Source organism: Eleutherodactylus coqui, chromosome 10 (genome assembly GCF_035609145.1).
Source record: "Eleutherodactylus coqui strain aEleCoq1 chromosome 10, aEleCoq1.hap1, whole genome shotgun sequence".
NCBI classification, from domain to species: Eukaryota; Metazoa; Chordata; class Amphibia; order Anura; family Eleutherodactylidae; genus Eleutherodactylus; species Eleutherodactylus coqui.
Genome location: NC_089846.1, coordinates 60,743,341 through 60,771,118, shown reverse-complemented (window position 1 = coordinate 60,771,118; position 27,778 = coordinate 60,743,341). Strand labels below are relative to the sequence as shown.

General features: G+C 44.9%; 1 protein-coding gene and 1 long non-coding RNA gene across 3 annotated transcripts in view; one reads left to right on the top strand and one right to left on the bottom strand.

The window, feature by feature from the left end:
* Positions 1-265: 265 nt before the first annotated feature.
* Positions 266-27,778, bottom strand: part of LOC136580516 (uncharacterized) — a 66,450-nt gene continuing 38,937 nt past the window's right edge. Inside the window, exon 3 of the long non-coding RNA XR_010786962.1 lies at positions 266-645. This is a non-coding gene — a long non-coding RNA (uncharacterized lncRNA). The remainder of the gene's footprint in view (positions 646-27,778) is intronic.
* Positions 17,558-27,778, top strand: part of LOC136580515 (cdc42 effector protein 2-like) — a 30,922-nt gene continuing 20,701 nt past the window's right edge. The window contains exon 1 of one of the 2 annotated variants that reach the window (XM_066581125.1): positions 17,558-17,640. The gene's annotated coding sequence lies outside the window, so the exon portion shown is untranslated. Of the gene's footprint in view, positions 17,714-27,778 lie in introns of both variants that reach the window. The other variant, XM_066581126.1, reaches the window with a different exon arrangement.

The following is a 27,778-nucleotide window of genomic DNA, read 5'->3' as shown; positions in this document are numbered from 1 at the left end:
ATATGCGTGTAAAAAACGCAGTCTGAATGCAGCAATTTAATTCAAGGGTTCCATATTCAGTTAGTAAAAAAAATACGGACTGAATGCGGTCAGAAAATACACCTGTGCGAATGGACCCTGACAAATTAAGTTAGGCTGGCTTCACACAGGCATATTTGCGTGCACAAAATTTGCGCTTGCAGTAGGCAGAAAAAAAAGACCCCATTGATCTCAGTGGGTTTGTTCACATTTCTGTATTATACAGCATTCTCAAATTTTTGCGTATTTGAAAACCAAAGTCAATGGGGGGAGGGCTATGCAAATGTGTGCGCAATACTCAAGGAAATGCGTGAAAGACTGCATAATTCCACTGAAAAAAGAACACATCTGAAACACATCAGACTAATTAGCCTTTGCCATCCGAGCGTCTTTGTTTACTGCTCGCAAATGAACATGCATTGTTGGCACGAAAAGTACAGTAAAATACGCCGATGTGCGCGCAAAAAAGCATAGTTCATTCCACAAAACTGCTACGCTCATGCATGCGCAAATATGCTAATGCTTGTGTGAAGGGGACTTTAAGGGACTGTTCAGGATTTGAACCATGTGACGATGAATGGTGTTCCAGCTCCGCCCACTTTGGCCAATATTGGCTGCTGGGAATCACTGGAGGAAAAGAAAAAGGGAGAAATTAAATAAGGAAAAATGGCAGAACAAATATACAATTTTACATTAATCTGAACAAAAATGCTGATTACAATTCCTCTACTTGAGTTCCAGAATCAATCAGAAGCTCTACAGAATCAACCAGCAAGCCCGGGTTCCTCCAAAGTATAAAATTAAGTATAGAATGAGCAGAAAGTAGAAATAACCATCATGCTGTACAATATGCTGTAGCCTAATACATGTGATGAGTGGATCAGAATATGTTGTCATTGTATGATGGACCAGCAGGTGGCGCTATATTAGTATAAATATGTGACTTGCACATGAACTACAGTTATAGAAGGTCTTCACTGTGTATGGTAGGTAAAGTCCTCTGGTGCAAGCACCGAGTCATGACCGACTCCTAGGGTGACGTCACATCATGATGTTTTCTTGGCAGATTGTTTTTGCAGGTTGGTTTGCCATTGCCTTTCCCAGTCGTATATATGTGCGGAATTAGTGAGTATTTGGTATATATGCAGTTGTTTTTTTTTTGCAGACGTATTCACTGCATTTCTCACGTGTGCAAAAAACATAAATGGACCATTTGATGTCACTTTGTTTTTACACTGTCTCCTGGCTTTATGCGAAAAAACACAGTGAATATACGTGTAAGATGCTTATTCACTGCGGTTTTTAATGCTCCCATAGACTTTTATGGCCAATTTTGGAACTGTGAATGTGGACCAAAATAGAACATGCTGCAATTTATTTCACCTGCGTAAAAAACGCTTGTCTGAATACACCAATGTATATCAATGGTGTTGAATATTGTCCGTATTACGTCTGTAAAAAATATGGATGTATTAGGGACAAAAAAAAAGGTGTGGTACGGTGTTAGCCAGTAGAGCAAATTGTGATTGTTTGGTTTCTCTTGCTGAGAACAATCTTGTAGATATTATACCTTTTAATGTCTAACAAAAATACATGATGTTATTGCGAGCTTTCAGACCTCTCAGGGTCCTTCCTAAAGCATCCTGTGAGGTCTGAAAGCTCGCTATAACATCATGTATTTTTGTTAGACATTGAAAGATATCATTTCTACAAGATTACTTGGTTTATCTCCTTGAGAACAATCACATTATGGACAGAAAATATGCTGGTATGATTGCAAAAACAGTTTGGGGCCTCCACCTGATTCACCATCTTCCTGACCCACCGGACCTCTACCCCACAACTAGGAAGGGCCCAGTCATTGTATATCTGTTTTATCCTCCATTATTACACACTTTCACCCTGTAACTGTAGTGTACACTTACCATACGTGCAGGGAAAGCTCCCAACACAAACGTACCTATAGGCCTCCCTATTCACCCGACGGAGGCCAACAGACTGTCCTTTTTACTTCTGCGGACTGGTATACCTTAGCTTCTTTTTTTTTTCTGCATGGACTAGCACAGCAGACTGTGGCATGCAGAAAACGTGCTATACTTTTATATATATATTACAGTTGTGGTAACGCCATACATCCCAACTTTTCAACAATGAAAATAGAGCACAAAGCACATATTGTCAATTTTTTAAATGCTAGACCACACCCTTTTTACATTAAGCCACGCCCTTTACATCCCCTCACAGTAATAATGCAGTCAGATACCAGTGGTACATAGTGATTACAGTGATGTTACCTCCAGGGATAACATGTTACATCTCCTCTGATTAGTGTCGTCCATTATAGATAATCCCTCTCTCTGGGCCAGGAATATTTCTTCCAGCTATGACTCATCTCTGCACATTCACCCCATCCTGCCGCTACCTCTAATGAACTTCTAATAACCTCCCATAGTAGCACTGCCCTATCTGTAGCCCCACTTTGACTCAGTGCCCCACTCTGTGGCCTTACCTAGACACTGTGCCCGCTCTGTGGCCTAATTTAGGCTCAGTGCCCCCTCTGAGGCCTCACTTAGGCCTAGTGGGCCCTCTGTGGCCCCACTTAAGCTTAGTGTTCCCTGTGTGTCCCCATTTAAATCCAGTCCTCCTCTGTAGCACAGTGAGGGGGCACTGAATTTAAATGAATATGCAATGCCCCCCTACTGTTGAGCCCGTGCTTCCAAACTTCTGTCCCAGTGAAACCCCTCTTCTTTACTCACTCTCAGTAGTGTTGGACGCTTCGCTCAGCCACTGCCATCCGGCTCAGGACACAGTATACCCAGAGTGGGAGACGGGTGGGTCTCCTACCTCCCTGGATGGCAGGACAGCCCCCAAAATCTACGACTGTTGCTTCAAATCTGTGATGGTTGGGAGGCATATGGAAACAAGGGCTCTCTTTGGGGTTTGGGATCCTGTGCAATTGCCCAGTTTGCCTCCCTTAACACCAAATCTGGCTGTAATAGGGGCTTAGGTGGGGTCCAGACCTCCAGAAATGGGATGAGAGTACAGTACAAGGACAATACAGTATAATCGAAGTATGAATACAGTCAGCGTAACAGGGCCAAAAGTAGGGACTGTCCAGAACAAGCCAGCTTTAGGAATCTAACTGAACTCACAGGGAGGGCAAAGTTAAAAAGTGATGATAGCAATGTCAGGGAACTTCCAGAACTTTTCAGCATTCTGATCAGTGGGGATTCCCCACAACATCTACCGTAATAAATAAGGCTCTAGGGGTCTTGGGGGAAAGCAAGAAGGAAACATGTGAAGTGCATCCCCGAAGTGTCTTGTGTAATAGTTCAGGGGCCAAAACTGTAAAAGAACCAAAAAACAAAAGCCCCTTTAAATCCTGTCTTTATACATTGATGCATTAAAAATTGGGCAATGTTTTAAAACATGTGTGATCCATGTACTAGATTATAACAGGGACATCGTAACCTCCAGTTCCAAGTCTGGCTCGCTGTCTTTTTTTTCTAAATAGGATTATAAAATGTGAGTACTGGATGTTCTACATAGCCCTCATTACCCAACATAACGTGATATCATCATTCACCCGTCTTTATTACCATGAGTTGTATAACTGAGCGCAGTTCTCCTCATACAGAGTACTCATAAAACCCTGGAGCAAAAACAATAACATCGCTGTGCTATCTCTTACTGGGAGTGTTGGGAATTTGCTGGGAGAGAAATTGCTGTCAACTGCAGCTGAGATCACCAAAAAAGGGCTAGAGGAGTCCGAGATAGGGGGGGGGCTGATAGTAACGGAAAAACAGAGTACGGAGGGGAGCACCGGGACTGGGGAGTTAACACTGGTGGAGGAAGGATATTAAGGCGGAATAATAAGAGAGAAAAATCACCTTGACTTTCCTTTTTACTGAAATAATGGGATTTTTTCACAGTACAAAATGTTCCTCTCATGGAAAAGAGTTTAATTTTGGCTTCCGACCTCTGACTCTGGGGATTATCCGGCTCTGCTTCTTAAATTAACTTCTTGTTCTCAAGAACGGAAAGCTGAAGACTTTACATAGAGACAGTTTTCATTTTCAGTATTAGGAAGAATACCAGTCACGGCACAAAATGCATCAATAAAATGAGTCTAGATGATGGGTACTTTTTCTCCTTGTGGAGACCACCAAGAAGGTGTAGGGTGCCTTCTAGACCATGCAGTGCCTTCTGGGAAATTTGCATTGAATTAAAATTACAAATATCCGCAGAGATTATTTAGATTGACCCTCTCAATTAGGGTGACATTACATGGGACAACTATGATCTGAATAGTTGTTCAATAGAGAGAATGCAAGCAACAGTGTAAACATGGCCACCATGTGAGTAACGAGCAAGAAGTCATTCACTAGTCGCCTCATTTCATCTCACCTAACAATAGTTCCTGGTTGATTAATTATTGTCTGGTGTAAATAGTTAATCATTGTCTTTCAACGACTGGCCAAGAATTTTGCAGGGAGGTGTGTGCTTGTTCGGCATGTGCCTTCCACCAAATACTGATTGGCTTCCACCTTTTTATTGAAAAATTTGCCCCTTCTCATGTCTTTCAAAGACCAAGAGTCCCAGCTGGTCTTCGTAAGAGCGCTCGCTGCTGCAGTCTCTCATTGGTTTGGCCTTCAACGGGTCCCTCGAAGACCACTTGCACATATTTATGTGTTGGTAACTCATGAGCATGCATTGGGAGGGGGGGGGGGGGTGTTTGAAATTTCAAATATATGCCACCAAAGAACCTCATGCCTCCTTACTAGCCGACCAACGATATTTCAGCCTGTGTAAATTATCCTAACAAGTCATTCATGGATGGCGAAATTGACCAACAATCACTCTCAGTAACTTAGCAACTGTTTCAAGTGACTATTCAGACAATAGTTGTCTCGTGTAAAGCCACCCTAAGAGTACGTTCACACGGGATGGAAGTGCTGCGGAATGTTAGCAGTGGAAAATTCCATGGCAAATTTCTGCATCCAAAGCAGAGTCAAAATCCACACCATTGGTGCAAATTTTCACTTGAAATCTGCTGCATATCCACAGCTGATTTCAGCAAACACAGTGTTTCCCATATGTCCTAATTCTTTGCACTGCAGCACAGCCTTTCATCCGGGACCCTGTGGCCACTAGTGAGTGCAGCGCCATTGCTCAGATGCCGTGAGCCATGGTCACTAGAGACTGCCGGGCGCCGGGGCACACTGACAGCACAAAGACTTTAAAGGTCAAAATTCATACAGATGAATGCGGAAATGCTGTTTCCGCCCTGTATGAACATACCCTAAAACGCTAATCTTCATTCCGCAGTCCATTTGTCCAGGCCTTCTTGTCTATTGTACAGCAGATACATCTGCTATATTATACGAGTACTTACCCTGACCTTCTGCATTACGCTGAACCATCACACATTGCAAATAACCTGACCTTCTATATTTGGAAGATCACATTGCTTGCAGTCATTGTCAGCTTGAAGTCTACATCAGATCCATCACGCATGTCATGGACTGTCTTTCGGTTTATGTTGAGTACAGGAGCTAGCTCTTCTACATAACTACAGCACTTCCTATACAGAAATTCTTCAAACTTCCAGATGCTTTTGTGCCAAGATATCATCGTTTGAAGTGTTTCCAGAACTATTGACTTGACCCTCCACTGAAATACGGTGGCTTAGACTATTCCTCATACCTTTACAAATAGGCCTACTGGTTCTAAACTTACCTTTTCCCTAAACTTTTTCAAGGTACTTTTTCCAACAGGTATACGGACCCTGTATACTATACTCTGCTCTATAAACATAGTGTACCAGGGTGTAAAGTCCCGTTCAGGACCCTTATCTATTATTGAGCGTGGAAAAGAGACTACGAAGAACGTTTCTTACTCAACCCAAAATGTCCTTAAATTACTCGGACAGCCCATTAATGTCAATACCGACTGTGTGATTATGCACTTGAGCCATAGAGGTGCTGTAAGGAAGTTGAACACTTACTGCAAGGTTGCCCCACAAAATTTAGCTGCATACCGTACTTTGAGACTCCCTTTTGTCAGCTGATCATCAGGAGAGCAAAGTGTACAATTTACTATTCCCTACAGCTAAGACCTGAGTACTAACTGGTTAGTTTCTCATTAGAACTATTTGGACTCTCATGCATGAAAATGTATTGGGTTGTTGATAGAAAATGAATTTTATGATTCCTTCAACAAGTATTGACTTTTTTGTGTTGCAGATTCAAAATCATGAGTAAGGCCTCCTGCACACGGGCAGATTTGCATTGCGAAATTCGGAGCAGGATTCCGCCTCCAGATTTCGCAGCAAATCAAGCCCCTAGCATGCTATGGAAAGACATGATTTCCTGCCTGTAAGCAGAAATTGCGGGAAAGAATTTACTGCATGCTACGATTTACCGCAGGATACGCACAGCCAGCTTCTGTTGAAGTCAATGGAAGCTGTCCATGCCACGGCTATTCCGCAATCATCATTTCGGAATGGCCGCAGGAGCCATTGCTATGGTGACAGTGCGGCGTCCTCTCAACTGTGCATGCGCAGCAAAAAAGGCCGCAGCATTCCCTGTACTGCACATATGCCGCCTGGCACATTGACAACAGAGGAGAAAACAGAGAAGACGCCGGACAGGTAAGCAGGCCTGGCAACAAGTCGAACTCCGCTGCGGTAATCCCACATGCAGTGTCCGACCGGCTCGTGTGCAGGAGGCCTAAGAGAAGATAAAATATATCTCCCTCCAAATGTCCCCCAGATCTAAAATACGGTTCTGCATTTGGAAATTCCCTCTTACTGTAAGGGTGCATTCAGACAAACGTATATCGGCCAGGTATTCACGCCAGCCAATATACGGCGTCTCTCTCTCTCTCTGCAGGGGGAGGAGGCTGGAAGATTTGGGAGCAGTGCTCTGAGCTCCCGCCTCCTCTCTGCCTCCTCTCTGCCCCTCTGCACTATTTGCAATGAGAGGACGTGGGAGGGGGCGGGGCTAAGTTCCTGGAATTAGCTCTGCCCCATCCCACCTCCCCTTATTGAAAATAGTGCAGGGGGGTGGAGAGGAGGCAGAGAGGGGGCAGGAGCTCAGAGCACTGCTCCCGACTCTTCTTGCCTCCTCCCCCTGCAGAGAGAGGCGCCGTATATCGGCCGGGCGTGAATACGCAGCCAATATACGGTCATCTGAATGCACCCTTAGGCTCCCTTAATAATGAGCTTATAACAAAGCGTACCACTGCCAGGATCTCCAGCGATCAGCTGTAATCAGTGGGGAAACCTGATAGTATGTGTTTGATTTTCCTGCAGCGCCAACACATTGGAAATGAGGTATTACACATTGTCCATTCAAATCAATGGGTTGTCTGTGTAATGCAGGACAAGACAGAAGTCTCCATAGCGGCAGACAAATTTCCATTCAGGTGAAGGACCCTGGGATCTCCTCTTTACCAAATCAGAATTACCTAATAGTTTTATATGAAGAAAGGTTTTCTAAACTGGACAACCCCTTTAAGAGTTGCCTGGGAAATGGTCCTATTAATGCGATTGTCCTCTTGGATATTAATCTCACACAAGTCACTTATCCTCTTAGTCTTTAAATAGGCGTGTAAGTCTCAGGATTACTATGACAGGGACCGCATGCCCCTTTCTCTGATGTGCTGCCATTATCTGCTAGCAATGTTATCATTAGAAGGCAAATGCTCTCAAGAGATGAGTGCGAAGCAAGAGCAATCTCTGAAAACATAGAGTCTGACCCGCAGAGATCCTTCTCCTAAAGGCCATGCTCACTAAAATATTATACTGATTGGAAAGAGGGTCATTTATTATGGAAGGACATCCTTTTATGGATGGGATGGGGAATTCTGCCAGACCCATCTGATATACATGATTATAGTACATGTGAAATGAAGTCTGGGATCTTGGATCACTACTGATGTCCAGAATTAAAGGGCTTTATAGAAATCCTAAACCCATTCTCCATTACTGATGCTGAAAGTCTTCTCCTGTGCTGCACCTATCGTTGGAATACCTGACTGCTTTCAAACCTTTCAAACTCTTCTGTTTATTGATGCATATTTATATGTTAAAGGGTTGTGTTTCTATCTCAGCCACACATGGTGGCCAAGATGATAGAAACAGCTAAGCTTGGTGAAACTACATTGTTTCCATATGTCCCATAGAAGTCAATCTAAACTGTTTCTGCAGCTCCCAAGTTATGGATACACTGTAGCTCGCTGTGCTACACCTTTTTGTAACTCCCATTGACGTCTTTGCTCTTTCCGTTCTTCCAACAATCACAATCAGGGTGGCGAGGTGGCGGTGGGGGCTCTAACTCAAGATAAGTGCTAGTCCCAGATCTGGGACCAACACCTAGCAGATTTTTATGGCATATCCTATGTACATGCCATAAAGGTTACACATGGGGAATTCCCTTATAATGCAAATAAAACCTGATCCTGACTCTGGTTATATGAGTTATGCCAAGTTTTCATCTTATCCCCTGTCATAGGATAGTGAATAAGCGTGTGATCAGTGGGGATCTGATGATTGGAGTCTCCACCAATCAAGTGTTCACCCCCATTTGAAGAGAGTGATGATTGAGCTGGGTGCTGCCACTTCATTCATCTCTAGGGGACTGCTAGAGATAGCAGAGGCCTGTGCTTGACTTGTCTTACCAGTCCTGTAGATATGAATGTAGTGTGTAAACTCAACTGCCACGCTATTCAGACGGGACCATCACTCTTGTGATCAGCAGGGGGTCTGACCACCAGAGATGTTCCCCTATCCTCACTAAATTTCTTGAGAATCCCTTTAATAAGATCATATTGAGTGGGTACACAAAGATAGGGTCTATCTAAGAGCACATCCTCTATCAGTATATGAGGACTATAGCTTCAATAACGTTGATAGCTTCTAAAATATCTTAAAGAAACATCATATTAAAATGACACATCCGATGTGTTAGGTGTTATTTAAAGGAATTGTCCACTTTGGATAGTTTCTTTTGATTAGAAAAGTCACCCTATTATAAACTAATCAAAAGCTGTTGGCTGCTGGGACTCTCAGGGCTTATTCACATGTCTGTATATCTGCCGGGTTTTCACGCCCAGCCGATATACGGTGTACCTTTCTGCAGTGGGAGGAGGCACTGAGCTCCCGCCCCCTCTCTGCCCCTCACTTCTTTTCACAATGGGAGGGGCGGGACTGGGCAGAGCGAAGTTCCGCCCCGTCCCGCCCCCTCCCATTGCAAATAGTAGCGAAGAGCGGAGAGTTGGCGGGAGCTCAGAGCACTGCTCCCGGCCTGCCTCCTCCCCCTGCAGAAAGGGACACCGTATATCGTTCGGGCATGAAAACCTGGCCGATATACGGACGTGTGAATAAGCCCTAAGGCTGGGTTCACACGGGCTGGATTTATTGCGGATTTGCTGCGGAAATTCTGTGCGGAAATTCCTTAGAATTTCTGCATATGCAGATAAACCGCTGACAAGCTTAATTTGATCTTGTGTTTATTGTTGCGTATTATGTGCGGTTTTTCTGTTTTTTAGCTCGGATTTGTCTCCATACATGGAGGCCTATGGACAAAAAACCGCTGCGGCAATGTCCAAAGAACTGACATGCTGTGTCTTCAAAAACTGTGACGCAACAATTCCCCACTGCGACGGGGCAGAAAAATTCTGTGAGAACAACTTTTTGCCAAAATACATTGATTTTGGTTTGCACTAGAGATGAGCGAGCATACTCGTCCGAGCTTGATACTCGTTCGAGTATTAGGGTGTTCGAGATGCTCGTTACTCGAGACGAGTACCACGCGATGTTCAAGTCACTTTCATTTTCTTCCCTGAGAAATTTGCGCGCTTTTCTGGCCAATAGAAAGACAGGGAAGGCATTACAACTTCCCCCTGCAACGTTCAAGCCCTATACCACCCCCCTGCAGTGAGTGGCTGGCGAGATTAGGTGTCACCCGAGTATTAAAATCTGCCCCTCCCGCGGCTCGCCACAGATGCCTTCTGACATAAATCAGGGAAAGTGCTGCTGCTGGTGCTGCTGCTATAGGGAGAGCGTTAGGAGTTATTTTAGGCTTTAAGAACCCCAACGGTCCTTCTTAGGCCATAGAAATCGCAAATCGCACCTATGTGCGATCTGCGATTCCTGTTCTCTTCTCTATATGCGCTCAATGGGGCCAGTGGCAGCAGCGCCGACCCCATTGAGAACATATAGAAGACAAATCATTCTTCTCTGCCACAGCTGTAACAGCTGTGGCAGAGAAGAACGATGTTTGCCCATTGAATTCAATGGAGCCGGCAATACAGCAGGTTCCACTGAAAGCAATGGGCTGCCGGCGATCGCAGGATGAATTGTCGGGAAGGGCTTAAATATATAAGCCCTTCCCTGCAATTCATCCAGAAATGTGTTACAATAAAAATATATACCGTATATTCCGGCGTATAAGGCGACGGGGCGTATAAGACGACCCCCCAACTGTCACCTTATACGCCGGGAATACAGCGGAGCAAAGAATAAAAATCATTACTCACTTCTCCTGGCGTTCTGCGGCGCTGCTGCAGGCTGTCGCTCCCTCCTGGTCCCCGGCAGAGCATTGCTTTCTGGACACAGGGCTCGAAATCCCCGCCTCCAGAAAACACAGGTGCCTTCAGCCAATCACAGCCAATGACAATGATGTCATTGAATGGCTGTGATTGGCTGAAGGCACCTGTGTTTTCTGGAGGCGGGGATTTCGAGCCCTGTGTCCAGAAAGCAATGCTCTGCCGGGGACCAGGAGGGAGCGACAGCCTGCAGCAGCGCCGCAGAACGCCAGGAGAAGTGAGTAATGATTTTTATTCTTTGCTCCGCTGTATTCCCGGCGTATAAGGTGACAGTTGGGGGGTCGTCTTATACGCCCCGTCGCCTTATACGCCGGTATATACGGTATATATTTTTATTTTTATACATTTCTGGATGAATTGCAGGGAAGGGCTTATATATTTAAGCCCTTCCCGACAATTCATCCTGCGATCGCCGGCAGCCCATTGCTTTCAGTGGAACCTGCTGTATTGCCGGCTCCATTGAATTCAATGGGCTAACATCGTTCTTCTCTGCCACAGCTGTTACAGCTATGGCAGAGGAGAACGATCTTTATGCTGACAGTGGTGGGGGGGGGGGGGGGCACTCTTGCCGCTATTGTGGCTTAATAGTGGGACCTGTGAACTTGAGATGCAGCCCAACATGTAGCCCCTCGCCTGCCCTATCCGTTTCTGTGTCGTTCCCATCACTTTCTTGAATTGCCCCAATTTTCACAAATGAAAACCTTAGCGAGCATCGGCGATATACAAAAATGCTCGGGTCGCCCATTGACTTCAATGGGGTTCGTTACTCGAAACGAACCCTCGAGCATCGCGAAAAGTTCATCCCGAGTAACGAGCACCCGAGCATTTTGGTGCTCGTTCATCTCTAGTTTGCACTTCAAACGCAGCAGGTTTTCCATCCTGCGGATCTGTAACAGCACAATGCAGCAAAACCGCGGCAATTCCGCCCCGTGCGAACCCAGCCTTAGGCCTCACTTACACGACTGATGCGTCTGCACCCTGGCTGCATCATCGGCGAAAATCGTGTAAATGAAGAATAGCCGGGATCAAATCAAATAGAGCCAGCTGTTTTCACAGCATTGGACACTGCTAACCCCCCCCTCCTCCCTTTTTCTGCAGCTCCCATAGAAGCTTATGGGAGCTGCCAGCATATATCGGCCGAACGATAAGGCAAGACCTACCTTTTCTGGCTGCATATAAAATTGGTTGCCGATGTCCTATTGTTTCAACGCAACATTTTTAAGCGGCTAAGAATCGCTCATCTGAATGAAAACATTGCAGACCAATGCTTCAGATGGTCGCGATTTTTTAATGTGGCTAAATTAGCGAATAAGGCCTTATAATTAGCTATATTTTTGGGGGAAACCAGCAACTAATGTTTGATTTTCCTACAGCGCCTACTTAGGAAAAATAAAGCATTACACAGTATATAATATATGGACAGTGCTGGGTCCTCCGGAGCAAGAGACTCTCTTTGTGGCAGCTCTTTAGCTAATAGATATGGAGAATACCTTCTATTAAATCACAATTCCCTAACTGGGTACCTGAAAAGGTTTTTAAACCAGACAACACAAGATCTAATACTATAGTGAGGACTTCTCCTAGGTGGTCATATTTTGGCACACACACTCTTTAGGTCTGTGAGTGCGGCCAGTGTTATATGGGTGTGGTGGTGACTAGGAACCAATGATTCCTTATTCATACCAGATGATAACATCAGCTACGGATTGATGTCCGCTCTCCACTATCTGTGATGGGAAATATTCACTAACATATTTGTGTTTCCCACCCAAGTTATTTGGAAAGTGTCAGGATTCCCGTGTTCCCAAAACGTACGGCCGCACAACGATGCAAACTCACAATGTGTGGCCACTACTCAAGCCTGGAAGATCAACTGAAAAAGTCCCCAGAAAGGAGACGCACGCCTTAGGAGTGGCCACATTTGCCGTGGAGCTTCCGCAGCATTTACAGTACAGTCTATCATAAATCTTTACACAGAGCAGAAAATTTCTGCACTAAATTTGCAGCGTTTATGAAAAATGTCGTAGATTATAAATCCGCAGCCTATTTAGGGTGCGTTTACACGAACAAGTACCATATCCGTCCAATATTACACTCTTGTGGCTTTGTCACAAGAGCGCGTCTGCAGTGGGTTCATTCTCACCTGCGCTTTATGTGACATGCTGTATTTTGGTGCGCATTTCGCACTGAAGGGACCATAGGGGTCCATGGGGGGTGCAATGGACTGCACAATTTAGCGGGGAAATCAATAATACCTGGGATTAATAGGCTGCACAGCCTTTTAAATCACGGCACGGGTGTGTCCTGCGCCGATGTGAACGGTCCCCAGCAGCACAGAAAATACAGTAAACAGCACTGATATGCGCACAATGGAGGGACCTTTGCAACGCAAAAAGTCATGCTATCGCGAGCGTTTCTGCGCTTATGCCGTGTGAAACTGCCCTTAACCCTGCGATTTCTGCTGCAAGTGGAATGCATTTTTCAAGAAAAATGCATTGAAATGCACCTCTGCAGCATGCGATCTTCACACGTGGGAAAATAGCATGCTGTTTCAATAGGAAAAATAGAAAAATCGTATCACATTTGCATGAAAAACAAATCTACATTCGTGTGCGATGCAATGTTTTCTGCTGCCATAGGAAATAATGGGCGATCCTAAAACATAATCACCTAAAAATAAGGCACGCAGCAGTTTTTCAATCTCAGACCATCAGAGCTTATTCACACGAGCGTATAACGGTCGGCGTTTTCATAATGTATATGCTGTCGGACGGGGGAAGACAGTTTCGCTCTGCTGAGCTATCTCTGCCTTCCCTCCCCCTCACTGACACTCTGCAAGGGGAGGATGGGGGATGGGGCCGGGAGCTAGTGTGCTAATCTCCCACCCCCTATCCGCCACTTGCTGCTGTTTGCAATGGGAGGGGGCGGGAGCTTAGCCCCCATAGGACCCTCTCATTGCAAGAGGCGGAGTGGAAAAGAGAAGAGGGAGGGAGCTAGCAGTCACCCGCTAAACTCCCTCCCACCTCCCTTCTCTGGGTGCTGTCATAGGCTCCCATAAGAGTCTATGCAGGCAGCGGCGTAAGAGCGCCCATGCATGGTTATGCGCCCCTGTGCACTGATGCATTGTAAACCAATGCATAAGAGGGCCAGCGTATATCGGCCGGGCGTGAAAACCCGTCCGATATATACCTGTGTGAATAAGCCCTTAGTCTATGATAAAAATCACTCGTGTGAATGATTACTTTGAAAGGAACGTGCTCTTTTCATGCACGATATCTGATCAAATCGCAATCAGTCAGATATCGCTCATGAAAATCACCCATGTGAATGCACCATTAGACTACTTGCAGAGATGCAAGTTGGGCCCAAGAATCTCAGGCAGAATTTTCTCCCCTATGCAAATAGCAATACGCTGTGGATTTTAACCCTTGAAAGCCCACAGTGAATACAGCCTGTGTGAAGGCGGCCTACAGGGCTGCTCACCCCCAGCAAACCCAACAGTGGAAACGAGTGCACTGACAGATCAAGCTGAGGTACCTCCAAAGGTCAAATATGAATGATCAAACAAAAAAATGGAAGGCCGCCTAAGGCTGGTTGCCCATGGGCGAGGGGTCATTGTGAGATCCGCGGCGATAAATCGCACGTGGAGCTCGCATGACACACTTTCCATAGGAGAACTATGAAAAGCACAGTGTACTGCACACGAGCAGAGAATCATAACGATTTTCCGCTCGCATGATTAAAATTGCGGCATGCCACGATTCTCCGCAGTGAGTCTATCATTAATATAGGCTCATCGTGGAGACCTTGTATACTCCCACCTCCTTCCCCACGGCGGAATATCGCCACTGTGTGCGCCTGGCACGCTTTCTCGCTGAGTCCTCTCCCCTGCAGAACTGAGGAGCAGGGGACTCAGGGGAGGAGGATCCGGCTGCACACTGCCGTCAGAGTGTGTGCCGGGATCAGCGTTACCAGCGGGGAGCTGCGGCACCCCAGCTGGTAATCACTACAGTGGTGATTGGGCGTCGGCACGCTGCAGGCCACATTAAATGAGGCAGTGGGCCGGATTCGGCCCGCGGCCTTGTGTTTGACACCTGTGCTTTAGAGTATAAATAAAAACAATAAGACAAAACCTCCTAAAACATATAAAAAAAATGAAAATTGCTAACTAATGACACAGGAGACATACAAGATAAGCATATAAAAATCTAACATAAGTCCAAGGTCAAGATTGTAGGATCAAACATTCACGCTGCCACTTTAGGGCCCTCGTGTGCAGAAAGTTGATCAGCAAATATTAAAATTTCATATCAATATAATTTCAAAATGGTTCATTCACAGCACGGAGACGACTGAGTAACTTCTCTTGTACTTTGCTGTACTTAGGTTTTGTTCACATCAGCATCGGAGGTTCCTTTTGGAACTTTCATCTTTGGTTTCCACTAAAAACAGGGTGAAATAGTGTAGCTTGCAGCACTATGTTGTCCTGTAAAACTCTGTAAAAAGGAGGTCCTGCTCTATTTTCCTGCATTTTGTGCAGCAAAAGTCCCATAGACTTCTATGGAAGGTGCAACAATATGCAAGGGGAAGGGTGTGACATTGCTCAAAGTACAGGAAACAGAAGACATCTGGAGCCTTAGGCCCCCTGCACACGGCAGAAATTCCGCGGCAGGATTTACCACAGAATTTCCGCTCGTGGAAGCTGCCATAGGATTGCGTTAGAAAACGCAATCCTAGGCAAACGACCGTGATTTGTCTGCGCAAAATCACGCTCGGAAAACAAATCGCGGCATGCTCGATTTCTGCATGGAAATGTCACTTCCCGGTCGCCGGATCCGGTCTGCGCATGCGCCGGTTGCCCGGCAGCCGGCACATCAAGTGAACTGAGAAGAAAACCTTGCTACTTTAAAGAGGACCAGTCACCTCTCCTGACATGCCTGTTTTAGTAAAAACACATATTTCTCATTATATTGCAATTCTAAAACTTAATTTATTGGAGCTGCCTTTTCTGTTCCTCAGTTATTTTACCTGGAAATGTATGAATAAAGTGCCAACTGTGTGTTACCCTTCTTGTCTGTAAGGTGTGTTCCTACACACTTTACATTGTCCAATGAGGGCGTACAGTGTTGGGAAACAGCCTAATGTCAAGTGCAAGGCTAACATCTAGTTGTCAATCTGTTTCCAGGAGGAATAACAGAGGATTGAACACTAAGATTTCAGTACTATTTTGGGCTGCTCCCCAGTTCAGGTAGATGTGTGTTTCTGGCAGCTCCAGACACTAAGACAAGGGTAACGGTGAACAGCTAATTGGTGGGGATAATGAGAGTTGGACTCCCACTTATATACTGTTGAAGATATGCCTCAATAGTTAAAATTTGGGAAACCTCACTAAATTTAATATGCTTTCCACCAAGTGACATGGATGGTTTTATTACCATAAGGGGGTCAAATAATGTTCTCTATCATATTGGCCATCTTATCAGATAGCATACAGCCATCACTAGATATAGAAGACCTTCACTTTTGCTTCTACCCCAGGGGTACAGCTATAGAGGGTGTCATGGCCATGTTACAGATTGTATCTTGTATTGTGGCCCAGGAGCTTCCAGTTATGCCTCTGGGGGTGCAGATGTAGAAGTTATATCTGGGCTTCTCTGTCAGAGTGGTCCTAAGGGCTACTGTGTCATACAGGAAGACATAAATGTTATAATTGGCCTTGTTACAGACGATCGCGCATTATAATTGGGGTGGTTATGGCAGCCACTGGGGCCCAAGGCTTCGGCGGCCCGATGACCATCCAAACTGCCCCACCAATCAGCTTAATACCCTGTATTCCAAACACTGGCTGCAACATCATTGCATTGCTTTTGCATTTCCATGACATGTACTAGACACTATTACCTTGTGAGGTTGGCACAAAGTAAAATGTGGGGCATAAAGGAGGGCACTATCACTGTAGGTAAAAAAGGTATTGTGGTGGGCACTATGAAGGAATTCTTATTGTGCCAGGGCACTATTACCTTGAGTCACAAAAGGGGACACTAGTGCTAAATGGGGCACAAGCGGGCACAATTACTAAGGGAACGCACTCAGATGGGCATTGAGGGTATGCATATTGCTGACTGTAATTACGGTGGGTGGGCAGGCACCCAAGTTGTGTGAACAGTCTGAGGCCTATAGTCTAAAGGGTTGTTCCACGATTGCAAGTTAGGGGGTAACTTGCTGATTGGTGAGGGCTCCCCTGCCAATCTCAGGAACGAGGGTCCTCCCTGCTGGGATGCTTCTCCCCCCCTTCCCCAGTGATGTTAGAATAAATAAAGGGCTGCCAAGCTTCTGAGGTCGACCTCACTATTAATTTTAATGGGGCTAACAGAAATACCCAAGCGCTTGGCAGTTACTTTGAAAGTGAATGGAGTGATGTTGCTCTTGCATAATCAGTGCTCCATTCAGTCCCCCCCTTACTGTGGGGGTTCAGTAACCCTCCAGTGAGAAGGATGAGGGACCCCTATTCTCGAGATCAGCAGGGGTCTCAGGATTGGATAGGGAATAACTTGTAATCTTGGTACAAACCCTTTAATCCATCACTGGGTACAAGTTTTGCATTGCGGCCAGGAATTTGATATCTTCTGCAGATATCTGATACTAGCATCCAGGTAGGAGGTCTCTGTATATCAGCACAGTCTGATCCTGCCCTGATAATATCTGCTGGTATACTACATATAGGGCTGTGTGATCCTGTCCCTGTAATAACCACATAGAGGATATTATTCCTGGCAGCCTGTGCTACATTACACCGTCCAGTCATGAAGGGGTTACTACTATCAGCCTGACGTCAGGGTCTTTTGGGATTCCATAGTCAGGGCAAGGGAAGGTGAATGTTTTCTGGCTCCTCCCTGGCTCTGTACTCAGCTGTGAATGATCCGCAGATCACAGACTGGAGCTGTGTGACAAGGAGGAGAACATTGTGTCTTCTCCATCATTCTTCCATCCGCCGCCTGGGGAACAGCACAGGTAAGGCCAGGCATACATACAATGGACGGATCCAAGCCGCGAACGACCCATCAGCACCGTTAGATGGCAAATTGTAAGCAATTGTAATGCTAATGATTATTGCCCTGTGCCCACCACTCTCCTGGCATGGGCAGCACAGTGATATTAACTCTTTATAGACTCTGTGGATTTCTAGGAGGACCAGCTGTGATTTGTTTGTATTAGACAAGGGATGTGCAGCGTAAATATTTATTTTTCCACAATGCTACAATGTAACAAGGATGGTGGCTGGAGGGATACAATGTTCATCAAGAGGCTCCATAGACTTCTGCGGGGCTAATTATCTATTGGACAGGAATGAGGCCCACTTCAAAAGAGCGTATGAGTATTTGCGCACACCTGGGCGCTGCGTATTTGGGGAAAGAACTATGCTTTATTTTGCATGTGAATTGGCGTATTTTACTGTACTTTTTGCACCCGCAAGGCATCTTCATTTGCGCGCGGCAAACAAAGATGCACCGATTGAAATGGCTAATTCGTTATTGAGTCATGAGTTCCAGATGTGTTTATTTATTTATTTATTTATTTATTTATTTTTCTGCATCCGAAATGCACAGGAAAGTATGTGCATTTGAATTAACCCATTGAAATCAATGTGCTCAAATTTTGCATGCGCATGTACGCTTGTGTGAAGGGGGGCCTTAGACTATGTAATTACGAGGGCTGTATTTTTATGTGCTGTTCAGACTATACCTGTAAAGGGCCATATTTACACGGGCGAGAAAATGTCCAAGTTCTGTGTGATTGCGAGACACTCAGAACTTGCGTGTTGTAATAACCCATTATTGCAAGATAGAAGCGTTGCAACGTGTCCTACTCTTTGGGCAATATCGCCCGTTATTTTCTATGGGAGCAAAAAGAAAAAGTGCATCGCAGTCACGTGCAGATACAATTTTCATGCGAGTGCAATGTGATATTTTTTTTTCTGTTCTTACGGAAGCAAAATGCGCATGAAAATCGCATGCGAAGAGATGCGATGGACTTTTCTTGTAAAACGCATTACAATCATGGGGAAAGTTGCAGGCTGGACAGACATCTGTCTGGGATGACTTAGTGAGTCCTGCACTGAGCAGGGGGTTGGACCCGATGAGCCTGGAGGTCCCTTCCAACTCTACCATTTTATGATTACAAGTCTGATATTGTCCCAAGTTTCTCAGATCGATATCCTGTCTCCTGTACAAACATGTCCTCAGTCACATGCAGATGTAGCAGAGCTGACTATGTTTACCCTGATTGGGCAGAAATGTAGTCGGGGCTCATTCACACGAGCGTATTCAGCCTGTGTATTATGTGCGTGTAATATGCAGTGCTAAAAGCCCATTTATTTACAGTGGGCCATTCAGACCTGCGTTTTTCATGCACATGAAAAGAATCGCAGCATGTCCTATTTTGATACGTACCATTATCATATGTTATTTACAGTCCAGTTATTTGAACCAATGTAATAACTGGGTTGACAATTCAGACACGTCTGAAGAAGCATCAAGTCCCTCCAATGGTTAGAGACCTTATCCAACCCGACATTAGGGCTCCTTGGGACGGACATATTTGTGTATGTAAGATATATGCGTGCAATGCAGGAAATAGAACCCATTGATGTCAATGGGTTCTTTCACATTAATGTATTTTTGTGCACATTTCGGTTGCACGCCAAAAAAATAGGGGCTGCTCTATTTTCCTTTGTATTTGCGCACAAAAGGGCCCCATAGAAGTCTATGGGAGGTGTGCAAAAGTGTGCGCAATATGCAAGGGGATTCGTGATACACTGCGCAAAACCGCAGGGAAAAGAACACATCTGGACCTCATTAGGTCAAATAGCCTCAGGGTGGGAGTGTGTCGCCTGCGCATATAAATTGGCCCAGCGTGCACAAAAGCGTGCAGTACTATGCACTGATGCGCGCAAATCATCCTTGTTCACTGCGAATACACTCGTCTGAAGGAGCCCTTACAATGAGATTTTACATCACTTTGGGAAAAGTATAGACTTCTTTCCTTGCATTTGTTAAGATTTCTGCTTGCTGTCACTGAATGGAAATTTTTCTATTTACATTCATATGATGAAAATCCTACAGAAACAGACCAGCCCAAATATTGGAGAGGTGGATAAATGTTTCTTTGAAATATGCTACCTAGACTGATATATTGCAGTAAACCCCTCAGGGCAGGTAAGAGATTTGAGCAACTGCTGCACTTAAGGGGTTGTCCATGCTTTTACTATTAATGGCCTATCCTCAGGATAAGCCATCAGCAGTGGTCCACCACATGGAATCCCCAACGATCAACAAATCCTCCGGCCCGCTGTCAGTAACGTCATCATTGGTGGTCAGGCCGGAAGTGTAATAGGAGGCATTGCTGCCATTGATTTCTGTGTGATTGAAGCCTTTCTATTACACTTCCTGCACTGACCGCTGATGACACAATTACTGACAGCGGGTCGGAAGATCAGCCGATCATCGAGGATCCCAAGTGGTGGACCCTTGCCGATCAACTATTGATGACTTATCCTGTGGATAGGCCATTAATAGTAAAGGTCCAGATGACCCCTTAGCTTACTGATGATTGGCTTCCACGTTAGAAGACACCAGGATGATAACCAGCCGTGGTAAGAAGGGGTCTGATACAGATATTACATTGGAGCCAACAAGCTTTAAGGTATGCCTCTGTAGCAACCCCTCAGTTGTCAGATGCATGAGGTCTCTAAGGTTTTCTACTAGAACGGCTCCCATTCACTGGCCAGCAGCAGAGATCTTGAAAAATGAATTGTAAGTATATTAGAAAGCTGCTGAACTCATATACAGTGATTACAGAAGTTTTCCAATTCAAAAGTATGTATGACTCTGTCAGGATATGTGATCAATAGCCGATCAGATCGTCAGGGGTCCCTGACGGGGGTCTGTTTTATGACCTATCCCGATATGTGCTTGTTCTACCGGTATGTATTTGTTGCTCTGACGTAAAGCCATTGACAGTGTGGCATGTCTGAGCACCATTTCTGGGGTATTGCTGCTGTTACTGTATCTTTTGACCACCCCGAGGACAGATCAGCAGCAGCTTTGGAGCATAAATCCCCTTTAAATACTAGTTACATAAAACGGGAAAACCCCTTACAAATCCTTCTTGTAGAGAAAGGATCGGTCCCCAGGACCCCCACATAGGCGGCTCTGCTAGATGTCTGAGCACATGGTGTCTCACCTACCACTGGTATTACTAAGGGCGGCTTCAGACAAGCGTATGCGCAATTGCGCACACTTCAATGCGATGAATTTGGTTGGATGAGGTAGATTTGCATGCATATCAGTGTGAAGGGCCTGTTGAGGTGCAGGAGCGACACCCTCCTTCTGTGATTTTAAAAGGCTATTTAGCCTAATGGGGTCCAGATGAGTTCTATGTTCCACAGAATTGCACAGCAAATTGTGCAATTAACGTGGCTGTTAAGTACGTATTTGTGCACTTCCCATAGACTTCTATGGGGCCATTGGTGTGCAAATTCGCACAAAAATAGAGCAGCTCATATTATTTTTTGGGGTGCGTAAAGTATGGAAATTGGAACGAACCCATTGAAAGCAATTTCAGTTTTGTTTTTTTTTAATGCAAATGTCAGTGGGACTTTCTAACGTTAAAAACACATTGCGCAAAAATCGGAAGTTAACATTCATGTGAAAAAAAAACGCGCAAGTAAAATGCAAATGTGCAAGAGCCCTAACAGTGAACAGTCAGATCCTATTAAACCTAGTGTGTCCATTCAAACAATGGTGCAAGCACAAAGGTTCACATTATACACCTATACAGCACTACTGCATGCGTATTGTACATGCACATAACACACACGGCTCTACTGCATGCGTGCATGCACACACAGCTAATATAACTCTGCTACATACAAGCACACACACACACACACACATTTGCAGCTAGCATCTCAAGCACTGATTTTATTACCACTAAGTGTCCACGGGGACAGATCCACAGCGGGTAACCCGCACGCGTGATCCGTGCCCTATAGGGATGCAATAATATAATTAAATACCTACAAATGTCATTTTTCCCTGAGGCGCAGATTGCGTGTGCGGGAAAACACACGCAGCATGCTCCATTTTAGTGCGGGTCTCCCACGCGGATGGCTCCCGCAGGCTTCTGTTGAAGCTTATGGAAGCCGTCCGGAGATCCGCGGCACACCCGCTGCTGAATTCCTGCTCTCCAGTGCGGGAGAGCAGGAGTTTAAAAAAAAAAAAAGAGTGCACGGCGCATGCGTGCGGCACGCTGCCGGCGTGCCGAGCACATCCGCCGGGTCGAAGAAAGAAGATCTGGCCGCGACAGAGGGAAGATTCGCAGCGTCCGGACAGGTAAGTAATTGTTATTTTTAGGCCTCATGTCCGCGGGAAAGGAGCGATCCGCTGTGGGATTCTGCATGGAGAATCCGCGGCGGGCCTGATTTTCCCTGTGGACTTAAGCCTGAATCCCCACATACAAGTGTAGTAATACATGACCCCCTTTCGCTGCTTCCTGGTCACATGGTTATGACATCATCTATGGTCCTGCTGCTACTGCAAGATCTTTGCTGTTGTCTGTCCCCATGTGTGTACAGAGCAGGACCTGCATCCTGGGGGAGGTATGTGAGTTATCGGCTGGAGAGGAATGATTGGACCATACAGCCTCAATATGTATGGCTGCAGGGTTCTTCCCGATGATCGATCAGCGCACTGCCGGATCGTTAAGGCAGCGGTCAGGGGTCTCTGGATCTATCAGACCTCAAGGTGCAGATGCTTTTCAGCAAGATTTTGTCATGCTGAAAACTGCGTCTTCTAATCAGAAAAATATGATAATAGAACAATGAAAGGCACAGGAATAATTGTTGGGACGATCAGATTGCCCCGTGTAAAACCACCCTGTCTCATGAATGTATGTCTGTAGGTCGGTCCTCGATACAGAGATCTCTTCCATCATCTAGTTATATCCAGGACTGTGATATAACAAGGGGGCATTCTCTACGTCTAGAGGAAAGAAGGTTTCATCACCAACGTAGAAGTAGGTTCTCTACTGTAAGAGCAGTGAGACTGTGGAACTCTCTGTCTGAGGACATGGTTATGGCAAACTTGATAACAGAATTTGAGGGGACAGGATGTGTTTTTGAGTGATACAATATTATATGTTATAATCACAGGGTTGTTGATCTAAGGATTATTCCGATTGCCAGATTGGAGTCATGAAGGATTTTTTTTTCCTATAAAGGAGGAAAATTGGCTTCTGCCTCCTTTTTTGTCTTCCTCTGGATCAACATGGGTGGTTGGGCGGTAATAGGCTGAAGTAGATGGACATGTCTGTTTTCGGCCTAACATTTGTCTATCATGTAAATTTGTCTTGCTTATAAATAAATAAATAACAATAACTAATCTAAATAGCTATATAGATAGAATATAGTATAATATTTTGTGGCACATTTACGCCCCCTGTCCACGGCCGAGGAGGAATATATATTCCGACGTGGGGGAGGAGGGGGGAGAGCTGACGAGTCTCAGCAGTGAGCCTATTTAATAGATAGGCTCACCGCGGAGAATTGCAGCATGCCGCGATTTAAATCCCGCGAGCGGAGAATCGCTCGGATTCTCCGCTCATGGAAGTCGGCGCTGCACTTTCCATAGCAATACATAGGCAGCCTTATTAAGACTGTTTCATACGCTGGTCTAAGTAGAGTTCGTGCCAGCGTAAGTGTGACTAATCTATTAAGAGGTGCAAGCCTTTTAATAAATTTCTCTCCTCTGTCGGCAACTGTGTGTGTCAGACTGAAATCTCCGCCAGCTAGGAGCTGGAATAAGTTCCAGCTATAGTTTTATTTATGCCAATTTCAGATGTAAAGTATAGTGAATATGTGCGTGACCATACCCGCCAACGCTAGGCCCCGCCCACTTTCAAATCAGGGGCTGGTATACAGGCTTGAAAAAAACAAAAACACAATTTTGGCACTTACACTAAAATTAGGATTGTTTGACGCCATAGTTCTGTCAGCAGATGATACACATGTTCTTCGTGAATCTCTTTACATGTGTGTACGCTGTTCTCCTGTCTGCATACTGTAGTGTCATGTAGTACCAGGTAAGCGTAGCCTGGAATGTGAGATGATGGGCGAGTGGTAGTTGGCGAGCGGGGAAGGGGGTGCATTTTTCCAGAGTTACATCAAAGCATTCGGAAATTCTCAGATATTGCGATAGATTTCCTTTTGGTTCTGACTCATTAATAACCTGTAATGAGCGGCGGTGGCAAACAATGAGCTGCTAGTGATGTCATGTCTGAGAAGCTCTATCTGGTTCCCGTCCTCATTACACAATGTGACCTACAGGGGTTTTCTCTTCTAGACGTCATCCACTTATTGCCTCGTAATAAATATCCCTCTAGAACATTCTCTCTTCTGTTTTACTGCTACATGATCAGAGCTTTCCATGCTCTTAGCCTAGAGATATAACCCAAATTAGTGGAACCAGCAGAAGACCTCATCCACAAGACGCCCAGAATTCAAACAGTCTCTGAGATGTTGCAGGCACTAAATGACCCCCAGGGCGGTACGCTATCAAAATAGCGGGCCATTTTGTACACTTGCTATTGTAACAACGTGTTACGTTAATAGTATAAAGCACTTGCTACATCTGTAAAGGACCATAATATGGAACCTATCACTTAGGTATTCTCCTTTATTTGTTTCCCCCAACTCCAGAACTTTAAAGGGGTTGTCCAAGATATTGAAAAAAAAAAGTGCAATGGCAGTGAATAGGTTAAAGTGACCCTCCAGTTTCAGGACAACATTTTCACCTGGGGCTATTTTGCATGCAGTTGTTTTTTTGTTCCCGTCCCTCCGATCCACCAGTTCTGAGTCCCGTTTTTGGCCATGCAAGATGGGTGATGTAATTTTCAGTCTACCTAATCTTCCATTGTGCATTGGTAGTCTTAAACTACTAATGCACTGTATCTGCTCTCTAATTGGCTAGAGTTGCTTACATGATCAGCACTGGCCAATCGGAGAGCAGTGCACAGTGTGCATTAGACAGTTAGAAAATGGCTTCAGCCATCTTGGACAGCTGAAAATGGGGACCAGAATAGGCACAATTGTAGTGATGGCAGAGAACAAATATAGGTAATATCTCCCCTCCAGTCATAGAAATTGGAGGGTCACTAATAAAATTAATAGTATATAAATTTCCCACTTCTCCAGCAGCACCGCAATTGTGGTCCCCACCAGTCTATAGTGATATTGCTGTAGCAATGGCATGCAGTGGCTACACATAACCACAGCAGCTAATCGCTGGCCTCAGGGGTCTTGTGTTATACAAGCTAACATTACCACTGAGGCCAGTGATTGGCTGCATTGGTCACATGTAAGTACGGCATGTCATTGTTGGAGCAATGTAAACAAAGACCGCCGGGGATCACCGGAGCAGCAGTGCTAGAGTGGCGGTGGATTTACCAGGTCCATATTGGCTATTTTGACATCCCCTTTAAATCCACTGTAAAGATATATATATATCTCTATATATCTACAAGTTGTCAATATACCATCTTAGAACCCATGGATTCCATAAAGTTATCGTCCCCCACTTAGTCAGGGCGGAGCTTATAATCAATGGCTTTCAATAGACTCATGCTATTACATGGATAGCCGCCACATTTCCTATCCAGTGGCTGAAGTACGGTTGCATCTGGGTTCCCTCAGCAAAATCAGTCATTTGGCATGGGTCTTTATGTTGAGACAACCACTTTAAGTGGTCTTAAAAACAGAACTCCCCTTGAAATCTATGATTCTTTTCAGTCAGTGGTATATTATATGGTTAGTAGTAGGGATAAGCAAATTCTTTCGTTTATTGAGTCTCCCAACATGCTGATCTCTGTGATCTACGGTACTGCAAATCCTCTGTGGTCGAATTTCTTCTCTAGAGGTTGGAGGTATTTTACACAGAAGATGGTGGTTCTGTAGCAAAGTCAAAAGTTAGGCCCCTTTCTGGAGCTGGTAGATACCAACAAACTCCCCATCACACATAATGGTGCTCCATCCCTTTTTCATGACCGTAGTACATTTTCCACTTGCCAATTGCTAAAACTGCAGTAATCAGGAACCAAAACACTGTGCAGGTTCCCAGGACCCATTGGGAATGAGACCAACCAGGAACGGGTCTCCACATCAGGGACCCCATAATGGCCACAAGTGTCTGTGTAACCAGAGTATACACAAAATACAAGGCTCATCCTATGTTCACACAAGAAGCCGATACACACATTGGAGACCATTTACTGGTCCCAACAAAGGGATCTGTTGATGATCTAATGTGTTGGTTGGGGGCAACGCTTGGACATTTATTTATTTATTTTTTTAGTGGCCATATTTGATTTTGCAAACCAGGTTTATTTTTTCTGAAGTTGTCCAACCAAAGGAGCCGGGAAAGAATACGAGAGGCTTTACACAGGGCAACTAATATATCATCCAAATATTTACATGATAGAGCGAATGTGAGCAACAGTTGTTCCACGTAAACACAGCCACCAACCGGGTGATGAGGGAGACCTCCTTCACTAGTCACTTAGTTTCAGCTTACCTAAAAATAGTCGCTGTTAATAATTTATAGTCTGATGTAACGGGGTAATAATTGTCATTCAATGACCAGCCAACAACTTTGCAGGGAGTTGGGCGCATGTTGGATGTGCGCCTCTCACTGATTGCCTCCTGCCTTTTCTTTATTTTCTTTTTTAAAATATTTTGTCCTCCCACGTAATGCTTATTGGTTCCTGAAAACCCATTAATACATGTGAGTGATCCTTGACTGAGCAGTCCCCGCTGGTCGTCAAGAGAACGCTCTTTGCTACGGACTCGTTCGTCAAGTGAGAGACTGCAGCAGCGAATTTTCGCTCAAGACTACTTACACGTATTTATGTGCATTCATTGGGCTTGGCAACCAATGAGCGTGTGTTGGGAAGGGGGTCGAAATTTCAAATACACGTCCCCAGAGAGCCTCACATTCCCTAAATGACTTCCACCGTGTAAAGCTTCCCAACAATTCGTTCAGCGATTGCAAAATTGAACCAGTGAAGAACAATCGCTCTGTTTAGAAGCACACACAGTCATTTGTACACTTTAGCCACTATTTCGACCGACAATTCAGGCAGTAGTTGTCCCGTGTAAAGCCACCCAATGACCGCTACCTGTACAGCCATCTTTTAGGTCCTTGATACTTCTGTTCTCGATCTCCATCATGCACAGACATTTAGAATAATTGAAAATAACAATCCTGATCTTACACATACGTGAATTGGATCCCAGTGTGCATACAGTATATACTGGTTACTTCACACACTGACAACTAGCAAGCATCTACAAAAATATCAAAAAAACCTCTTAGACTGAATTATGCACAAAAATATGACATATTCAAACAAACACTTCCTGCTTCCATGGAGACCGAGACACGCCAAAGATTTCCAGCATGTGATCTAAGATCTGGATGAAAGAGCCTTACAATCTCTATAAATCGACTTCGTCTCTTATGACCAACCTGGAAGTGTAAGGGTTAATAGAAATTGGACTGTGAAAAGTGGGTGAACTCTGACCTCAGACCCCCATGGTCCCATATGGAGGATGCAGCAGATGCAAGAGGCTAAGGCCCTTAACCCTTTCATTGCTGCTCTATAAATTATAGCTGCAATTTCACGCTAGGGAGTATAATACCTTTTTATTGGGTAAGCTCTCCGAGTGTTACACTGTATGTATAGTGCTTGTCGATGACAAGTTATATAGGAGACGATCCTAAATATGCCCGGCTGATGGCTACAGGCACTGAAAGCACCCGGAACACTCTAATTTGTGTTCTGATCTTCAGCATTACATTGGTAGATGGGAAAGGTTGCTTACTAACAGCTTGTATGTATGTATGGGATACGTACATGATGTAGATCCCCGTAGACAGATCCGATAATTATATAATGATGATAAATAAGATTTATATAGTGCCAACATATTCCACCATATTTTACAAGTTAAGGCCCATTTACACGTAACAATTATAGCTTAAAATTCATTCAAACAACCGAAAATGAGCGATATGTATTTGCGGGAATTGTGCAC